This window comes from Odocoileus virginianus, chromosome 3 (genome assembly GCF_023699985.2).
Source record: "Odocoileus virginianus isolate 20LAN1187 ecotype Illinois chromosome 3, Ovbor_1.2, whole genome shotgun sequence".
NCBI lineage: Eukaryota > Metazoa > Chordata > Mammalia > Artiodactyla > Cervidae > Odocoileus > Odocoileus virginianus.
Window position 1 is genome coordinate 42078218 of NC_069676.1, and position 21731 is coordinate 42099948.

At 45.5% G+C, this 21731-nt stretch overlaps 1 protein-coding gene across 4 annotated transcripts in view; it reads right to left on the reverse strand.

The window, feature by feature from the left end:
* Positions 1–21731, reverse strand: part of FSTL4 (follistatin like 4) — a 657291-nt gene that overhangs the window by 412879 nt on the left and 222681 nt on the right. The window contains exon 1 of one of the 4 annotated variants that reach the window (XM_020908083.2): positions 1309–1654. The exons of the other annotated variants lie outside the window; for them this stretch is intronic. The gene's annotated coding sequence lies outside the window, so the exon portion shown is untranslated. Of the gene's footprint in view, positions 1–1308; positions 1655–21731 lie in introns of those variants that run through there. 4 annotated transcript variants of the gene reach the window in all.

Sequence of the window (21731 nt, forward strand, 5' to 3'; positions counted from 1 at the left end):
GACCAAAGCTATTGGCGTTGTTTTCCGCTCGCCGGAAACCTCGGCGGAAGCGACACCTAGAGGGAAGCGGTGGCGAGGCTGCGGAAGCGCTATTCATCAATGTCGGCGACAGTGATCAGGAGCGAGGTCTGCTGGACAGCGCACGGGGGACCAACTCTGGGCTAGACGCAGACCTAGGCGGCCCAACGCTGCCTTGTCCCTAGGAGCTTACATAGACGGACACGCGGCACGGGATGCTCGCCACGTTCCGGGCATGTCTGAGAAGCCCTACTGCTTCCAGTAGCTTTCTGCTCCTGCCAGAGGGGTGGGCGCCAAAGTCCTCAGGTGGCAGGCCTCAAGGGGCACCGCTTCGTCAGCTGAAGGCAGCCCCGAAGGCTCGCGCCAAGCTCTCCTTCCTAAACTCAAGGGGACACGCGCTCCCAAAGCGGAGTGCGCTCTGCCCGAGTCGCCTAGGTCCCCCCGAAACTTGGAACACGTTTTGTGCTGGCGCAAAGACGGGAGGGAGATCGCCCACATTACAAGCTCTTAGGACCAAGCACGGTGCTTTAACACCCCCCAAACAAACTGCTTGCTACTGACTCCCCAGCAAGTAATACCGGCACTTGCTTGGAACAGCGACCGGCCGAGCGGAAGGGGAGTAGCCAGCTGCCCGAACCGAGTGGGGTCCCGGGTCTTTCCCCACCTCCTCCGCGGAGCCCGAGCGCTCAGTCCTGGACGCGGCGGCCCTCCGGGTTATGAGGGCCAGGCTCGGGCGCCGCGGGCCCTTTGATCTGCAGCGAGCAGGTGCCAAGTTTCCCCGCAAAGCTGGAGGAAAGAGGTAGTGAGGACGCCCGCCCCACGGCCCAGCCCCGGGTCAAGGGCACAAGTCCCAGCCCAGGTGCAACCGCGCTCCCCGAGGCCGCTCGGGATCCAGAGCCCAAGATCCGCACCTGCAGGGACTCGGAGCCCGGCGCCCGCTGTGGGCTCGGCCCGAGTGGTTCTGCGCGGTGCTCCGCACCAGCCCGGTCACTCTGGTCCCCACTGCAGACTTGCCACATGCCTCGGCGCCCCAGCCTTTACCCCGAGTCCTGGCTCCGATCGGGGTAGCCCTGCCTACCCCGGGTGCGGGGGTCCCGTGCCCGCCTCCCCGCAGGCAGGCAAACTTAGCTCACCCGGAGCGGCGGTGAGGACAAGCAAGCACCCAGCCGGGCCCTGCAGGCAAACGCGGGGCCGCGGGCGCACGGATCCCAACGGGGTGCAGGGGGACCGGCTGGCGGCGGTGGCGGCTTGGCACCTTCCCCACGACCGCTCCGAAGCTGCGCTGCGTACCTGAGGCGGCCGGGGCCGAAAGGAAGACCAGGTGGCCGGACTCGGCGGGCGGGAGGGAGCGCCCCGTGGTGGCAGCGGCGACCCGGCCCCGCGTCCTTCGGTCGGTCTCTCTGGCTGTCGGCGGGTCTTGGGCGCGCTGGAGGGCTGTCGCGGCTCCAGCTCTCTGAGCCGCCGCTGCCCGCTGCTGTAGCTCCGCCGCGGCGGCTGCCCTATTTCTGCCGCCGGGACCGGAGCCCGTGACGTCACCCTCCGGGCCCCGCCTGCCCAATCGCCGCCACCTGTGCGCGCCGCCCGCCCGCCGCTCAGACCCGCGCGGGGCCCGTGGCAGGTGCGCGGAGCAGCCGGGCGCGCACTCGGGGTGGGAGGGCTCGGGCGCTCCGGGGCGATCTCTGCAACCGCAGGGGGGAGGGGGTGAGCTCCCCGCCCTGGCTCTGTGGGTCCCTGCAGGCAACGAGCCCTCCCACCGGCCGCCCCCAACACACCCCTCCTCTCCTCTCCTCTTCCTCTTTTCCCGGCGGGGCTCCTGAAGGCTGTGCTCTCAAGATGCGCGGCTGCTCTTAACCAGCTGCCATAGCTTGTGCCGCTCAGGCGGGCCGGCACACCGCACCAAGAGAGCTGTCCCTGGAGGCAAAGTCAAATAACACTCCCCCTTGCTGAGTACCAACAACCGGCCAAATAGCGAAGTTTTCCTCTCTTTCCAAATCTGCCTTCTATCACTGCAGAATCTTACGAAATCATACGCATACAGAGGCAGTCCCAGGTGACGTTTGCCTAGCCTGGCCAAGGTCTGACCGGAGGGTCCTTTATTTTCCTAAGCTTAGAACCAAACATGAGGCCCAGAGCTCGCCTCCAAGCCTGGCACTCCCAAACCTTTCTGGATCCCTTCTCAACATCTACAGCTTTTGCAGACCACAGTCCAGTGATCATATTGCTTTCTTTAATTGGCCTAAAGATCAGTCTTGGTGACCAAATAAACTGGAAACTTTGTTAACAACTAGCCCCTCCCCCCACCAATGGTCATACTGTGGGTCCAGGGTGGCATTAAACTTAGGAGGGAGACTCCAGCCAGACAAGTCTGGTGGTAACTAGACTAGTTACCTGATGGGCAGGAGCCTTTGAGGGTTGGAAGGGGGATTCTGCTCTGGCTGTGTGGGCAGCAGGTGATGCCCCGGCATGGGGGAAAAGTGTCTTGTTCATGCCTCTGTGGTCTTTCCTGGCCTGGAGGAGGGGCAGAGGGGCTTTTCTGCTGTTAAGGTTAGTTAAATATCAGGAGAAGCGAAACTGACATGGAAGAAGAGCTCTTATATTTGTTTGTTCCTTCTACAGGGGCCTCGTGTCTATCAGGCACTGTAGGAGGTGCTGGGGAGACTGCAGTGGATGGGCCAGCATGGTCCCTGCCCTTACACAGGTTTAGTTCTGGGATGCAGCCCTCCCTCTATTAACACTCAGCTTGTAACCCAGAGCCATTTGTATTTCTGCTATTGGTATGTTTCCCCATCTGTAAAATGAGGACTTGGAGGAAATCTGGGTGACTTCCAGGTCTCACTCTGCTGTGACTTCTCCCCTGGATACCATGATTTGTCCTCAGAAGCATAAAGGCTGCTCCACGTTCCATGCCCCTGGCCTTGGCAGGCATGATGCTCTCTCAGAATTGACCATGAATCTTTGCCAAGGCCACCCATGACTGAAACTCCAAGGCTGGCTTGAGGCCAGACTCTCTGCAGCCAGACCAGGAAAGGGACAGCACTTTTCATCGTGGGAAAAAGAAGATGAAGATGGCATGTAAAAGGAAGCCAGGAAGTTTGGAAACATGTTGAGCCCCCTCTGAAGTCAGTGGCCAAGATAGAGTCCCCACAGCCTGGAGGCTGGATTCAGCCACCTTCCCAGACTTTGAGATGTTCGGAAAAGCCAGTTTCTGTTCTCAGCTCTGAACACAAAGTCCCTGAGTCAGCCTAGTGACCCTATTACATAACCAAGGCAGGCCTTGGGGTATGTGTTTTTTAATAACTCAGGGTCATATGTAAGTCAGGGTCTGTAGATCGACTGAGATCAGAAATAGCTCCCTTTAATGCAGGGACTGGACTTCCATAAACTTCCTCCACTTCCCACAGAAGCAAGGAAATATAGCTGCTGCAAATCTGATGTTCGGAATATCCCTTAGAGATAATGCTAACATCTGAAGTGAGCTATTGTGACTACTGTGCATAAAATAAGACTGGAATTAAAAGTCACCTTGGAATAAAAAAGGTGAAGTGTGAATGACGAAATAAAACAAGTCTTCAGGGAGGCAGCATCAGATGCCAGCAGACCTTGACACTTCTTCCAGTTGCTCTATGCTTTCACCTCTCAGGGCAATTCTTGGTTTAATAATACTCTCCAACTTGGGAAATGGGCTAGATTTTACACATAGAATTTCAGAATTTGCCTGAAATCTTGTTTTAGGACTCGCAAGCACACTGATGATTTTCAGTAGCCAACTGTGATGCTTAAATGTTGAAATCATACAATTTAGCAAGTTTGAAAGGAAAAAGTTAAAAGGCGACATAAAATTCAGATTACTTCCCAGGCAGACTCAGACACACAAGAGAAACTTATCAGTGTGTGTGTGTGTGTGTTTTACCAGATCAGGAAGTTTAAAAATCCCCAATATGTATTAGGGGTTTTACTTTGCCAGTTTTAAAACTTTTTTCTGTCTCTAATCTTACCAAAACCACAACCATATGACCAAAAACTGCTGCCAAATAATGGTGTTTCCTACAGGTCATTTCAGATTGCAGCTGCACATTAGATACCCAGAGATGACAACAGCTGTGGGGATCAGAAGGATCAGATTCTACCAAAAGTTACTCTGTCCATAGCTTTGGGTCAAGTCCACCTTGGGCAAATCAGATAGTCCCCAGAAATACTCATTAGAAGCCAGACCAGGAGGTCACATTAGAAGGTGGGAATAGGCAGGAAACAGTATTCCTTGTCTTGCATAATTTAACATTCTGCTTCCTCCCCAGAAATGTCTTAGTAAATCTTCAAACCACACTATGTAGTTGATTGAAGAAGCAGTCTGGATCTTAGGAGAGCCCTGGTCAGAGAGGCAAAAAGACTGGGTCCCTGGCCTGCCTCTGTCCCTCTCTGGCTGTGCGGGTCAGGATGAATCCTACCTTTCCTTGGCTTGTTTCCTCAGCTCTTAAGAGGGGGTTTGGGAGAGGGTGGAGGGGGAGGCAGTCATACTCAGTGAGCTTCTGAGAGCATTTTCAATTCTGCAAGTCGATGCCTTTATTTTGCTAGAAGTTAGGCCTACTCGGATCTAAAGCTGTGACATGAAAGGTTTCCCTTAAGTCTAATATTAATTCTTAAGTGATGATTCATTGTCATCTAGAAGTTAAGGCAGTGGAGGCACCAAATTCAAAATCCTAGACCTAAAATCACACTCAGAAATAATTATTTTATACTCTGATTTAGGGAGAAAGGGAGCCAGCATGGAGATAAGGTATTCATTTGGGAGAGAACTGATTTGGGAAATTTTTCAAGGCAATGAATTGGTATAGGGTTGGAATTTTAATTAAGAAGGTGGGATGAATGAGAAGATGTAGTGATGGAAAGGGAATTGTGACTGGAGAGAGCGGAGGGAGATGAGAACCAAAACCCTTCACCATAGTACTGTTCCAGAGACAGAAGTCCCACCGAACTCCCAGGGCCCAGATTGATGGTACAAGGGGCCTAAGAAAGGCACTGATGACAAGAGGAAATGAAGCTCAGCTACTCTCAGAATCCCAGGCACACAGGGACCATCTGGGATGAGAAGGCCAGGCCTCCAGGCCACAAAAGCAGAGTGTGTACTAGGATTAGAAAGCAAGGTGAAAGAGGCAACGCAGTAGGAGAGCCAAGGGAGGGGCCAACCTCCTTTAATCACAAGGGATATTTTTGTCATGACCCCATTTTCCAACTCACTAGTAGAGGATGGTAAATAGCATGACTATCTGAAAAGGGGATCACTGGCAAAGATGAGCTCCTACTTATGGAGATTTCATGCGTTTGAATATCTGCTTCATTCAAATGGATATGCAATATCATGGCAGGACATCTTCAGTGTTATGTAGAGAGCTGTGCAGGATGAGAATGTATCCGATGGTGCTGGACTTGGTTTGCACACTGCTCAGACCTGAGCAGGCACGCTGACCTCTCTGCCCCTATGCTCCACCAGGACTTTGGCTACTTGCCTTGCTTCCTGGCCAGAGTGGCCTGATCAACTGCTCTGTACTATTCACACATTCTTAGAGCCAGGTGCCTCTGCTGCTATTGCCAGCAGCTCAGATCAAGATGCCCTGTGTGTGGCAACAGCTGACAAAGAAATACTGGCATTGGCCAGACTGGAGCCCTGCAGCTCTGGCTTCCCCAGAGGCTACCTGGTGGGCTACTCACTACATCATAGAGGTCGGGGTGGAGTGGGGGTGGGGAGTTTCTGCCTCAGGGGTGGGTGGACCTGACCAGTGGGAGATGGAATGCAGGTGGGAGCCAGCAGATCAATTCTTACTTCCTTCCCTGGATGATCTGTACAGAGATGCAGAGAGCTCTATGCCTCATCTCAAGACATCCTTGGAGACCAAGCCCTCAGCTACAGTGATTGCAAAGCTGCAGCCCATTCAGTATTTTGTCTTTATTCTTCCTTGTTCCTGCTTCCCTGAGACTGTATCCCTCCTCAGTCAAGTATCAGCACGTGAGCTTTTGTTTCAGGTTGTTTTCTAGACCAGTGGTCTCCAACCTTTTTGGCAACAGGGACGAGTTTTGTGGAAGACAGCTTTTTCCATGGACCGTGAGGGAGTGATGGCTTCAGGATGATTCAAGCACAGTACATTTTTTGTGCACTTTGTTTCCATTATCACTACATCAGCTCCACCTCAGATCGGCAGGCATTAGATCTCAGAGGTTGGGGACCCCTGTTCTAGACAATCCAGGCTAAGAGGAAGAGTAACTCAGAGTGTGGTAACTGTTCTAAAGAGGGCAAATGACAAAGGTCTCTCTGAGGAGGTGCTTAGAGCACAGACATGAATAAACGAGGGGACAAGATGTGAGACGATTTAGTGGGGAGAGTTTTCAGGCTGAAGGCACAACGGGCATAAAAAATATGATGTAGGATCTGGCTTGATGTGAGTCAGACCAACATAGCAAAGCAGAGGGATATAGGTCATGTTGCTGAAGAAGGCAGAGAGCTAGGCAAGAGCCAGACCATATGGGCACTCTAGGCTGTGATGCACAATGACTTTAGATCTGATTTTAGGTGTAATGGGAGCCATGAGAGGGTTTTGAGGAGGAGAATGACGTGATCTTCTATATGTTTTTAACAGATCACTCTGGATGCTCTATGGAGAATAGATGGCTAGAGGGGATACTGGCTGACAGAAGAGTGAAAGCAGGAAAAACAACTAGTCAGCTGTTGAGAAGTACAAGGTCATATCAGCTCATGGTCATCACTGCATCACACCAGCATCGAATGTTCATTGATTGCCAGTTATGCACTGAGCACTGGGCCTGATCCTTCATACATGTTGTTTTACCTAATTCTCCCAACAGCTAACTCCATAAGATCCCCGGTTTATAAGTTAAAGTTAGAGAAGGTACACAGCTTATCTCAGGCAATCCGTCTGGCAAATGGCAGAGCTTGGACGTGATCAAGCCTGCCCTCACAATCACGACACAATTCTGCATCAGTGGCACAGAGTGTCTAAACTCTTGGCAGCTAATCCAGATCTCAGAAGTCATGTTCTACAAAGCAGTGCCTAGAAGACCTTTTGTTCTGAACCTATTGGTATGTGTACTTACTTGTTCTCACCGTGAACCCTTGTCATATCAAAACCAAACACACTGTCTTTCTTTCTTCTCTGACTGCGGAATGTCCGTTGTGCTCGGCATGGTCTAAGTCCATCATGGAGCTCCCATTCTCTCTGTTGGAATCTGGTCAAGGGGTGAGCAGGGGACCCAGTGCTAGCCAAGGAGAGATGAGAGAAAGGCAGCTGGGGAGATAAAGAAATGCACCAGAGGAGATAGTACTGCTTTTCTCTCTTGATACCCTCATGACCTACAGGGTCTCCTAGACCCATGGCCACCATCCTGTGACCCTGAGAGAAGCCTTGTGGGCCATCAATGATGGCAGAACATAGGAAGGAACCTAGGACCTTCATGTACTGCTGAAATGAGCTGCTAAAATAACCAACTCTGAGGCTGCCCTAAATTCTAGTTTTCTATTTTCCTCACGACTTAAACCGATTGAGTTGGCTTTCTGTTACTTAGAGTAGAAAACATACCAAATGAGAAAGAAGCTAAAATGTAAATAAAAGCTGATTTGATTGGCTTTAGACACTCACCATAGGGGATGCATGTATGTGTGCTCAGTCATGCCCGACTCTTTTGCGACCCCATGGACAGTAGCCCACCAGGCTCCTTCCTCTGTTCATGGAATTTTCCAGGCAAGGATACTGGAGTGGGTTGCCATTTCCTACTCCAGGGGATCTTCCTGACCCAGGGATCGAGCCCACATTCTCTGTGTCTCCTGCACTGGCAGACAGATTCTCTTACACTGTGCCACCTGGGAAGCCCGCCATGGGAGATGAGTGTCTGTTAATATTGTCATCATCCCACTTAATTTGTCCAAGAACCCCAGGCTAGTGAAAGACTGAAGTCTCTTGACCCCAATCCAGTGCTCACACCTACAGTAATTTTCAGTTATGGAGAACATGTCATTAACCAGGACCCTCATTTCCTAATTGCCCTAGATAAGTGCCAGTGGGCACTTAACAGCTGATGTGTTCAGGATACTTTAAAGCTGACAAATGCATGCACACCCACCGCACTGCCCAGCCATATGTGACTTGCAAATGCCTTTCACTACTACTGTCTTCAAAAAATTTTAAACTGCTTGTTGCCATTTTTCTGTGGTATGTGACAAAGAAGTGATTTTAACCTTCAAATTATTTAAGAGTATCATATTAAGTATTGTATGCTACAGTTTGTTTTAATGCATTAATAGTATTTATAATATGTAGTCATTACAGACAAGTTTCCACTTTGTAGTATTTAACAACAAATACACAATTAACTCTTTTAAAATTACATAAGAGAAAGCACAATTTTCTAAATTATACTGAATAAATATACTAAAAAGTGATATGTCAAATCTGGCTTGGAGAATGTATATACACTAAAAATACTTTGAGACTTAACTCCATGATGCAGCACCAGTACAAGCAAAAGCTGTTTTCCAAGAATTTATGTCTGAAATTATGGCATTTTATGCTAAAAACACTACTGGTTTATTTTTATAATTTCTATGTTTTGCTTATAAATGACAAGAGGGGACGGATTCTAGGCCGCTATTTGCAAGCACTCTGCAAATAGCTCATTGTGGGTGTGGGTAAACCCTTTATTCTCAATAAATGAAAAGCCAAATTGGGTATAATTGTTACTCTATTTTCTCCTCTTCACACTGTTTTTGAAGTACCAAGGACATCTTGATGCTCCATATAAGGATTTTTTTTTTATCAGATGAATGCAGTTTTCAGATTGGGGAAGGTAATTTTGAAGTAGGATTACAGTTGTGCCATTTTTTTCTCTTAATTATCTTGTATTTCATCATCGGGTTCCTTATGTTTCTAGTCTTTAAACACAATCTATTATAGGCACAAATCAAACATATTTGACTAAGAAGAAAAACAATTTAAAATGTAACAGTCTCGACCATCCCAGCAGTCAGTGCTGCTCAGCCAAGAGATGAACTGAGTGATGGAAAAATAAGTGTCCTCATCTGACATCCCTCTAACCACTATGTGTGCTCACGTGTCACACACCAACAGGCTTGCGGTCTTTCATTATAAATGGAAAAAATTAAATAATGTAGCACTTTTTGTTTTTTTCATTAAACTTTTCATTTTTAAATAATTGGAGATTCACGTACAGTTGTAAGAAATAATGCACAGCAATCATCTTTACATCTTACCTGGTTTCCCCCAATGATGCATCTTTGTCACTTACCACTTCTTTGTCACAGATCTTGTAAGACCTTTGTCCAGTATCACAACCACATACTGATATTGTTGCTGTCAAGACACACAATCTCTCCACCAGCACAGGGACCCCTCCTGTGGTCCTGTTATAGCCACACCTCCCACCCGCCCCCTGTCCCTCTCTCCTTATCTCTAACCCCTGGCAACCGCTCCTCTGTCTTCATTTCTATAATTTCGTCACTTCAAGAATGTTACCCAAAGAGAAGGATACAATATTTAACCTTTGGAATTGGCTTTTTCATTCAAATTGTTTGACATATCAATAGTTGCTCCCCTGTATTCCTGAGTTGTATTCCATGGCATGGAAACACCACAGTTGCTTAGCTGCCTGGGTTGTTTCCATTTTTGTCTGTTACAAGTAAAGTTGCTAGTAACATTTGTATACAGGTTTATATAGGAACATAAATTTTCATTTTTCTGAGATGAATGCCCGTGAGTACAATTGCTGGTGTGGCTGATAGTTGCATGTTTAGCTTTTCAAGAAGTGATCAAACTGTTTCTGAGTGACTATAGCATGCTACAACAATACATGAATGATTCTGTTTCTCTACCTACATTACTGGTGTCACTGTTTCCTGTTTTAGTCATTCTAATAGGTGTGTAGGGACACCTCATTGTGGTCTTAATTTACATTTCCCTAGTGACTAGGGATGTTGAACATCTTTTCATGTGCTTAGTTGTCCTCTGTATATTCTCCTTATTGAAATGTCTTTAGGCCATTTTCTAATTGGATTTCTTGAGGCTGCTTGTTTTTACTGTTGAATATTAAGAGTTCTTTATACATTCTCAATATTAGTCTTTTGTGAACATGTGGTTTGAAAATATATTTTTCCAGTCTCTAGCTTGTCTTTTCATCCTTTTCATAGAGTCTTTTGCAGAGCAAACAATTTTAATTTTGATGTGGTAAAGTTTATCAGTTTTTCCTTGTTACAGATTTTTTTTATATATATCAAGTCTAAGGCTCACTCTGGTGGTTCAGACAGTAAAAAATCCCGTCTGTAATGCAGGAGGCCTGGGTTTGATCCCTGGGTCAGGAATTTCTCCTGGAGAAGGAAATGGCAACCCACTCCAGTATTCTTGCCCGGAAATCGCATGGATGGAGGAACCTGGCAGGCTATAGTTCATGGGGCCGCACAGACTCAGACATGACTGAGCCACTTAACATTTTCACTTTCTAACTCTCAGAGGTCAAAGATTTCTCTATTTTTAAAATAAAAGTTTAATACTTTTACAATTAAGTCAGTCCTCATTGTGAGATAATTTTCGTTCAAGGTCTGACACTTAGATTGAGATTCTTTTTGTTTCCTCTAAGCTTGTCAAATTGCCCCATGTCATTTATTGAAAAAGCTTTTCAAGGGTCCCTAAAAAGTCAAAGCAAAATCTTGAAAAAGAAGACTGGAGGGAAAACAAAGTTGGAGGTTTCCCACTTCCCAAATTCAAAACTTACTACAAAACTACAATAATCAAAACAGTGTGGTACTGGAAAAAAGACAGAAATATAGACCAATGGAATAGATCTGAGAGTCCAGGAACATATATCTATGGCCAACTGACTTTAATCAAGAAAACCAAGACTATTTAATGAAAAACAGTCTCTTCAACAAGTGGCACTTGGGACAATTGGATTTTCACATACAAAAGAATGAATTTGGACCCCTATCTAACTCCATACAGAAAATCAACTCAAAATTGATACATGACCTAGTTCAGTCCACTCACTCAGTCGTGTCCGACTCTTTGCGACCCCATGAATTGCAGCACGCCAGGCCTCCCTGTCCATCACCAACTCCCAGAGTCTACCTAAACTCATGTCCATTGAGTTGGTGATGCCATCCAACCATCTCATCCTCTGTTTTGCCCTTCTCCTCCTGCCTTCAATCTTTCCCAGCATCAGGGTCTTTTCAAATGAGTCAGCTCTTCGTATCAGGTAGCCAAAGTATTGGAGTTTCAGCTTCAACATCAGTCCTTCCAATGAACACCAAGGACTGATTTCCTTTAGGATGGACTGGTTGTATCTCCTTGCAGTCCAAGGGACTCAAGAATCTTCTCCAACACCACAGTTCAAAAGCATCAATTCTTCTGTGCTCAGCTTTCTTTATAGTCCAACTCTCACATCCATACATGACTACTGGAAAAACCATAGCCTTGACTAGACGGACCTTTGTTGACAAAGTAATGTCTCTGCTTTTTAATATGCTGTCTAGTTTGGTCATAAATACAAGCTTAAACCATAAACTTTCAGAAGAAAACATAGGGATAAATTTTCATGACCTTGGATTTAGAGATGGATTCTTAGATATGATACCAAAAGCGTGAGCAACAGAAGAAAAACAGAAAAATTGGATTTTATCAAAATTTAAACCTTCCATGTATCAAAGAACATTACCAGGAAGTAAAAAGACAACCAAGAGAAGGTAATGGCAACCTACTCCAGTATTCTTGCCTGGAGAATCCTGTGGACAGAGGAGCCTGGTAGGCTGCTGTCCATGGGGTCACACAGAGTTGGACACGAATGAAGCAACTTAGAATGCATGCATGCATTGGTGAAGGAAATGGCAACCCACTCCAGTATTCTTGCCTGGAGAATCCTAGGGATGGGGGAGCCTGGTGGGCTGCTGTCTATGGGGTCGTAGAGAGTTGGACATGAGTGAAGCGACCTAGCAGCAACAGCAGAATGGGGAAAATATTTTTAAATCATATATCTGATAAGGGGATAACATAAAAATATAAATAACCCTCACAACTCAACATCAGAAAAAGAACTTGAATAGACATTTATCTAGAGAACATATATAAATAGCCAAAAAGCACATGAAAAGATGCTCAACATTCTTAACCATTAGGGAAATGCAAATCAAAATAAGATACTATTTTATGCCCACTAGCATGGCTCAAGGAGCTTGCAGGTTTGTACATCAGAGTAATGTTCAGCAACCTTCATACTTCATGAATGTGATAGGCAGTAAAGGCTATAGGAATTCAACAGATGTTCCTTTGCCCTAAGTAGTCAGGAAGGCCATGCTGAGGGCTCCTTAAGAACACAGCAGAATCTTTTGCATTTCAAAACCACCAGTGTCTGGCACAGGGCCTGGCTCACAGTGCACACTAGATAAAGGTTTTCTGAAGAGAGGATGACTGAAACAACCTTACTGTTCCACCTGAGAGCTGTGCAACCTGAGACAAGGCTCCTAACCACTCTGCCTTGATTTCCTTTTCTACAAAGTGGGAACAATAACACAACCTGCTATCCAGGGTTGCTCTGAGAATTAAATGCGTTCATATGTACAAAGCACTCATTTAGTAAGGACTAAGTGCTGTGTAAATATTTGCTCTTATTATTATTATTATAGCTATGCATAAATGAACAGACAGTCTCGAATAGGATCTTGGAGCAGACTTTAACAGATGGACTATGGGTGGGGGGAGGACATGGCACAAGCAAATGTGCAAAAATAGGAATAAAAATTATTGCTACTTATTGAATATCAACTGAACACTAGTGCTTAATTCCCTAAAAACCCCTTGAATACAATAATTATCCTTATTATACAGATGAGGAAACTGAGGCTCAGAAAGGTTAAGTGACTTACTGATGGTTACACAGTTCATAAGGCATCTGGGATCTACATTGTTTGACTGGAAAAGAAAGGTATTAAGAATAGCAAAAAAGATGGATGGCAACTGGATTGTGTCAGGGCAGTTTGGGCTTTATTCTGTTGAGGAGCTGCAGTGACAAGGTGAAAGCCAGGCTCTTGGACAATGACCCTATTAGTGATGTGACAAGACAGACTGGACTTAATGTTGTATTTTCTCCAGCTAGAAGCTCACTTTTCAGTTCTGTCCTGTGCCTGCACTTCTTCTCCCTCGGAGCCCACCTCAGTAAGCATTCATCCTTACCACACCACTGAAATGGCTCTTGTGAGGTCACCTCCATGCTGCTACATCCAGTGGTAAATTATCAGTCCTCATCCTACTTGACTTACTTATTCATTCAACAAATTGTTGAGCATCTTTTCTGTGCCAGGTCCTAGTTTAGGAGCTGGGCATAAAGCATAGAATAATGTAGGAAGAGTCCCTGCGCTCATGAACTTGCAGTCCAGTGATCAGCAGAACTGGACACAGCTCATCACCTGCTTGCCTCAGCCATATTTCCTCCACTCTGTTTTTAGGATGTCACTCTCTGGGTTTCTCTGTCCCTCCCTGGCCATTCCTGCTTGATCTGCTATGCTTGTTTCTATTTGTGTCTCCTCCCTCTAAATGCTGAGGTGCTCTGGGTCCTATTCCTGGGATCTCTGCTCTTCAGTACCTTTACTCGCTGTGTTCAGGAGCTCTTCCAGTGTATGGCTTTTATTACCTGTGCAAGCTGCCAACTCTGAAACTCCTATCTTTTTAGCCTGGAGACCATCCTCTTGAACTCCAGGCTCCTATATGGCCCACCCTGAGCTACTCTCCTTGAGTAGCTGAAAGTGAAAGTATTAGTTGCTCAGTCATGTCTGACTCTTTGTGACCCCATGGACTCTAGCCTACTAGATTCCTCTGTCCATGGAATTCTCCAGGCAAGAATACTGGAGTGAATAGCCATTCCTTTCTCCAGGGAATTTTCCCGACCCAGGGATTGAACTTGGGTCTTTTGCATTGCAGGCAGATTCTTTACCATCTGAGCCACCAGGTGGGGCCTCTGAATAGGTGAAGGGCATCTCAAATTTAATGGGCTCAGTCTGATTCCCGACTTTTCTTTCTTCAAAGTTGAATTTTCTCTACTCAGTCTTTCTCAGATCTGAACATGGTAACCCCATCCTTTCAGTCGTTCAGTCCAAAACGCTGAAGTCACCCACGGCTCTTTTCTTTCTCTTACATCCCAACTGAATCCATCAGCAAATCTTTTTTTAAATTAATCTTTATTGCAGTATAATTACTTTACAGTGTTGTGTTAGTTTCTGCTGTGCAGCAAAGTGAATCAGCTGTACATATACATATGTCCACTCTTTTTTGGATTTCCTTCCCACTTAGGTCACTACAGAACTTTGAGTTCCCTGTGCTATACAATAGGTTCTCATTACTTACCTATTTCAAACACTGTAGTGTATATATGTCAACCCCAATCTCCCAGTTCATCCCACCTCTCTTCCCCACTTGGTATTCATATATTTGTACTCTACAACTGTGTATTTCTGCTTTGCAAATAAATCCATCTATACCAGTTTTCTAGATTCCACATATAAGTGACATTATACAATATTTGTTTTTCTCTTTCTGACTTACTTCACTCTGTATGACGGTCCCTAGGTCCACCACACCTCTGCAATTGCAGTTTTGTTCCTTTTTATGGCTGAGTAATGTTCCTGTGTGTGTGTGTGTGTGTGTGTGTGTGTGTGTGTGTGTGTGTGTGTGTACACCACATCTTCTTTATCCATTCCTCTGTTGAGGGACATTTAGGTTGCTTGCTTCCATGTCCTTGTCTATAGTGCTGCAATAAACATTGGAGTGTGTGCATCTTTTTAAATTATGGTTTTCCCTGAGTATAGCCCAGGAGTGGGATTTCTAGGTCATATGGTAATTCTATTTTTAGTTTTTTAAGGAACCTCTATACTGTTCTCCATAGTGGTTGTATCAATTTATATCCTCACCAACAGGGCAAGAGGATTCCTTTTTCTCCACACCCTCTCCAGTATTTATTGTCTGTAGATTTTTTTCATGATGGCCATTCTGACTGGTATGAGGTGATACTTCATTGTAGTTTTGATTTGCTTTTCTCTAATAATTAGTGATGTTGAGGATATTTTCAGGTACCTGTTGGCTATCTTTATGTCTTCTTCAGAGAATCGTCTGTATAGGTCTTCCCCCCATTTTTTGTTTGGGTTATTTGGTTTTTTTTTTTATTTTATATTGATCTGTATTGAACTGTTTGTACATTTTGGAGCATAATCCCTTGTCAGTTACTTTGTTAAGTATTTCCTCCCATTCTGAGGGTTGTCTTTTTGTCTTGTTTATAGTTTCCTTTGCTGTGCAGAAGCTTTTAAGTTTAATTAGGTCCCATTTGTTTATTTTTGTTTTTATAGATCAACAGAACAGGCTAGAAAGCCCAGAGATAAACCCAGGCACCTATGGACACCTAATCTATGACAAAGGAGGCAAGAATATACAATGGAGAAAAGACAGTCTCTTCAATAAGTTATGCTGGAAAAATTGGACAGCTACATGTAGAAGAATGAAACTGGAACACTCCCTAACACCATACACAAAAATAAACTCAAAATAGATCAAAGACCTAAATGTAAGCCTGGACACTATAAAACTCTTAGAGGAAAACATAGGCAGAACACTCTGACATACATAGCAATTTTTTTTTCAGCTTCACCTTCTCAGCATATCACTGCCTTCACAGCCACCCAGCACTGTCGCAGGCCACCACCAGCTCTCAGCTACATCATGAGCACTTGCTTCCCTTCCCCCAACCTGATCCCACCATAGACTATTCTCAAAACTGGAATCAGAGCTTCCTCTTAAATATCAGTTGGACCATGCCACTCGGACCCCCTGCCCCAAAGACTTCTCATTTCACTTCAAGGAAAACCCCAAGTCCTCATGAGAACCTATAAGACCCTACACAATCAGCCCGTCATCTCTCTGATGTGAGTCTCCCTTCCGTCCTCCTTGTTCACTCAGCTGCGGCTGCAACAGCCTTGCGGAACACTCGCAAGCGCCTGCCTGAGGCTGCCTTCCTGACCCCACTGGCTCCCTCCTCTTCCACAAGGCTCTGCTTCTTCACGAGGGCTTTCCTGATCAGCCTACTTAAAATTTCAACCCTTCCCCACCCGAACATGCCCCATCCCCTGTTCTCTGCTTTATTTTTCTCCCATAGCACTTATCATCTTTCAACATACTATATATTTTGCTTTTAACCCTCTCTCCCCACTGGAATGTGAGCTCCATGAGGGCTGGACATGTATCTCTTTAGTTCCTTAGTATATCCTCAGTCCCTAGACCCGTGTGGCAATAGATCCATTAATATTTGTTGAGTGGATGATTAAATACATATATAGGGATCCTGAGTATCAGAGAAGGGAGGTTCTATGGCCAGTCATCAGGTTTTCCCCAGCCCTAAGTCAACAGAGAAGGTATGTGGGGCTCATGGGGTGACCCTGGAGAGGGGAGAGATTTCCCAAGCAGATTTCCAACAGCCTCAGCTCCTTCCCCGAGAGAGGCCCTCATCCTGTCCTCAGAGCTTCCTCTGCTTCCAAAGCAGACCCAGAACTCCAAGTCAAGTCAGCAAGTTCCAGGTGGGGCCACATCCCTGGAGGAGGAAGGGGGAGCTCCCCTTCCTGGGGCCATCTGAGGAAGCGGCCAGAACCTCCAGCCCTACCCTGCACTGCATTATCTCTGACCACCCAGGCGCAGAGGGTCCCACAGGCTTCCATCTACAACCTCATGTGCTCCCAGCCCAAGGCTGAGCCTGGGGAAGAGACGACGGTGGCCACACTACCCACGGTGATCTTTCCCACAGGCACATTCTTCATCCCCATCTTTGCCCAGACTCTTGGTAAGCCAGGAAAAAGAGTCAGAGCTGACTTTTTAGATGGAGAAGGAAATGGCAACCCACTCCAGTACTCTTGCCTGGAAAATCCCAGGGACGGAGGAACCTGGCAGTCTATAGTCCATGGGGTCACAAAGAATCGGACATGACTGAGCAGCTTCACTTTTTCTTTGACTTTTTAGAACAGGAAGAAAGAATCTACACTGGTTCTGATTAACATGAAAAGGCAGGCCCCATGCACATCCACCACAGGTATGGTAAACAAACAGAAAAGTGACAACAGGCACAGTGCAGTGACAGAGGAGCCTACGGTTATCACAGTGACAAGGTGTGCCCGGCCCACATGCCATTCATTAAGGCTTCTCCCTCTGCTGGTGCATGAAATTATCCACCCTAACGGAGCTGCACCTACATTTGTGCCAACTAGCAACATGGCATCCTCTCATTATCCCCTTGGTCACAGATCCACCTGGAGGGGTGTGATTAATGACAGTCTCATAAAGCCTGGGGGAAGGGGCCATCCCCTGTGCCCTGTAAGAGTGAAATTGCCACTCACAGTCACATAAATCACCACGTGTCAATCCCAGCTTCCTGGCTTCACACCCTAGTGAGCCACCCCACAGCCTCGAAGATGTGACAGGTTTTCTAGGACAGCAGAATCTGCCGCTCTCAGGGACACCTTGTACCCGACTCCAAAGCAAGGTCAGAGTTTAGCTCTAATTATCCCAGCCCACTCCTAGCTCTGAGACCTCCTAACAGGGTGAAGAAAGAAGCAAAGTGTTTATATCAGGGGAAATACTAAATGTGGAGCGATGGCCTGATTCATTTCACAGCTGTAGTCTTTTTTGATTTGTTCATAATTTTCTACACTACTGCTTCCAATCTGATACTGTCTGGGCCTAGGATGACAATAAGAATGGGATAACAGATGATGAGTTCAAAACACTGAACACAGTCAGAGTCACCCTGCATGTATGTACAATCAATATGTCACTTGGAAGAAGAAGCCATTGGCTGCTGGGCAGAGTAGGGAATGTGAAATGTCACAGAATTCAAGATGCATTTCTTATGTACTTAGGAACTGTCACCATAGCTGCCTCATTGCCCAGGAAAGGAAATGGGCTTAATGTTTCATAATCAGTTGCCTTAGATAAATGAATTAAGAGTCCAAAAGAAATATAGGGAAGATTTCCAAGTGACTCCTTTTGCTTTGGTTGGCAGGGGTGCTGTGTCCTGGTGTGCAGGTTATCTACTGCACAACTCCAGGGTGCGGATAGACGTCAAAACTTCTGTAGACTACATTGTGAAATAGCACCTCCTAAAGTCAGTAATTGAAGGAGGAGAGTGAAAAAGTTGGCTTAAAGCTCAACATTCAGAAAACTAAGATCATGGCATCTGGTCCTATCACTTCATGGGAAATTGATGGGGAAACAGTGTCAGACTTTTATTTTGGGGGGCTCCAAAATCACTGCAGATGGTAACTGCAGCCATGAAATTAAAAGACTCTTACTCCTTGGAAGGAAAGTTATGACCAACCTAGATAGTATATTTAAAAGCAGAGACACTACTTTGCCAGCAAAGGTCCATCTAGTCAAGGCTATGGTTTTTCCAGTAGTCATGTATGGGTGTGAGAGTTGGACGGTGAAGAAAGCTGAGTGCCAAAGAATTGATGCTTTTGAACTGTGGTGTTGGAGAAGACTCTTGAGAGTCCCTTGGACTGCAAGGAGATCCAACCAGTTCATCCTAAATATCAGCCCTGGGTGTTCATTAGAAGGAGTGATGTAGAAGCTGAAACTCCAATACTTTGGCCACCTCATGTGAAGAGTTGACTTGTTGGAAAAGACCCTAATGCTGGGAAGGACTGGGGGCGGGAGGAGGAGGGGATGACAGAGGATGAGATGGATGGATGGCATCACCAACTCAATGGACATGGGTTTGGGTAGACTCCAGGAGTTGGTGATGGACAGGGAGGCCTGGTGTGCTGCGATTCATGGGGTCGCAAAGAGTCAGACACGACTGAGTGACTGAACTGAACTGAACTGAAAGTCAGTAAGTCATTTCTATACAACCATAGGTAGCAGCCCTATGAGTGATTGAGCAACTTGGAGTTAATACTCATCACGAAAACCCAGCTTCACAGTGTCCATGCTAATAGCCTGAAAATCCATGTATAGACCCACAGATAACTAGTACAATGAACATTCTGTTATCAGGCTCAGTAGGGCAAGGATCTATTCCATTTATTCTAGATACGCTGGTTAATAAAGCTGTCCTGTACAAACATGTATTGTTAATTATTAATTTTTAATTATTTGAATATTATCAAAACTCTCTAAACTTGATAACTCCTTTAAACATGACCTATCTTTGTTGAGAGGCACTTCAACACGATTTTAGGAAGACAATGTCATGATACATTTCAAAATATAAGATTTTAAATATCCTGTGACTAGCACTTCTACTCTGAAGAGTTAATCCTACAAAAATAAGTTAAAGTATACAAATATTTGCATGTTAGTATATACTTGTGTGTATACACATACATATGCAAATATGATTTTTAACAGCAAAAACAAAAGAAATCATTTGAATATATACTAGTAAAGTATTTGCTAAATGAATTATATGCATAAAATGCAATATTACACAGACTTTAAAATAATCTATAGCTATTGATTGGGCTTCCCTGGTGGCTCAGATGGTAAAGAATCTGCCTGCAATGCGGGAGACCCAGGTTCAATCCCTGGGTAGGGAAGATCCGCTGGAAAAGGAAATGACAACCCACTCCAGTATTCTTGTCTGGGAAATCCCATGGACAGAGAAGTCTGGTGGACTACAATCTATGAGGTTGCAAAGAGTCAGACATGACTGAGTGAATAACATAGCTATTTGTACTGGTATAGTTTTTATCCTTCTTCTCTCCTTCTTCTTTTCTGTAGTCCCAGCAAATTTGAACATTCTCTTCATGTTTGGGCAATCAGATGTCTTATAACATTGGGTTGGCCAAAAAGTTCATTTGGGTCTTTCCATTAAGATCAGAAAACCCAGGATTAAGTCTCTGGCAGAGGCCAGAAACCCCACTTCCCAGACTGCTCTGCAGCTTGAACACAGGGTTGCCATCTGGTTCGACCAGAGGGACACACCACACAGGTCTTCACAAGGACAGCGAGGAGCCTGGCTCAGAGAGGGGTAATGTTTTGCTGGTGAGGAGAGTGCCTGAGATGGCTTGCTTTAGGACTTGCAAGAATCTGACACAGAGTCCTGTTAGCACCAGTGGCAGGGGTACTTTTCAGCACTAGTTCCCAGCTATGTGCTGTGAGTTCCCAGTACAGCAGCTCCAGCCCCGAGGGTTTCCTGGTAGCGTTTTCTCATCAGAGCAGCTCTGTATCATGACCTTGACCATTGCTCCTCAAATCAGAGTTCTGGACTTAGTGCTCTGGCCCCCAACACCTTTCTGAGCTGCCCATCTTTTTCAGTACGTTTGTGTTCTTCCTAAAGAGCTAGGTCAGCTTCCACTGCCTGCAAAGATATTCACAATACAGGTATCCTTGACTTCATAATTTCAACTTTTGAATCACCCATACTTATGTACAACATACGTGGAGACCCTCTAAGCCACCACTCAAGTACCAGCTTCAGACCTTCAGAACTCACCAGAAGGATGCATAAATTTGAGATCTGCAGGGTGGCGCTGTCTGCCAGCCCCCAATCCAGGTTAAGGAGCATGACCAGGCAGGTTTGTACAATTATCCTTGAATATTTTTATTGCATCATGCCCTTTTGTTTCATTAAAATGAATAATAAGAAGAGAAATTAAAATGTTGATATTAACAACAAGAAGACAAAGTCTCATATGCCTAATAAAATTGAAACAAAGAAATTACTGGGACACTGCAAGGAGAAAGTCTTCAGCCTTGATTTGCTGCTCATGGACTTAAGCTTGCGGACTTTGTGTTTAACTGCAAAGTATGAGAACAAATTCGAAGAATGAGATGCCAGAATAATTTAGATTTCTGAAATTGCAATTACCTTAGAAAATGTATGTCAATTATTTACTTTTGCAAATTTAGCTTCTGAACGTCTTTTCAGAAATGCATTGTGTGTGGAAACCAGGTTTGCCCGTATCTTCTGAAGTATCAATAAAAGAGAATAGGATAAAGCAAGCACAGGTTTGCCCCCAGCTTTAGAACAGTGATATGAACATTAAACAATCTGGAACTATGCCCTGCAAGCTCTCAAAACTTGTTAATTCTGTAGGCTGAATTAACAGCCTATAGAAAGGTAGGAAATTCCACTGGCTTTTGGAAGATCACACAGCCTTGAAGTGTTTGAAATGCTGCAATGAGCAAGTTTTACTTACTAATAGAATCATCAAAAACCCAAAAGGAATTTCTGTTGTGAAAAAACAATATGATGGCTTGTCAGAGCTTCCTAAGACCTGGGGCTATTATGCCAGACCCTGGGCTTTGGGGGACTTCTGTCCTCTCCCAGACCCTTCTGCAGCTTGATGTGTGGCTCATTTCTATCATGCCACCTCCTCTGGGCCTTACATCTCGATTCCTAAAATTAGGGGGTAGGCACACACTCCCATGGTGGCCCTCTGGAGTTTTTCACAATGAACAAAGGGTTTACCACCACTGAGGGCCAAGCAGATCTCCCACCAGACAGGGGCCCCTCCCATACAACTGTCAAAAGACACAAGAACTAAACCCTTTCTGAAGAGAAACTGCCCAACAATGTTGTTCAGGATGAATACAACTAATTGATTGTTCTGTTTAATAAAGTGAGATCCTGCCCCCAAGGCAGCGTGGACCAACAGAGCTCACAAGGATCAGAGA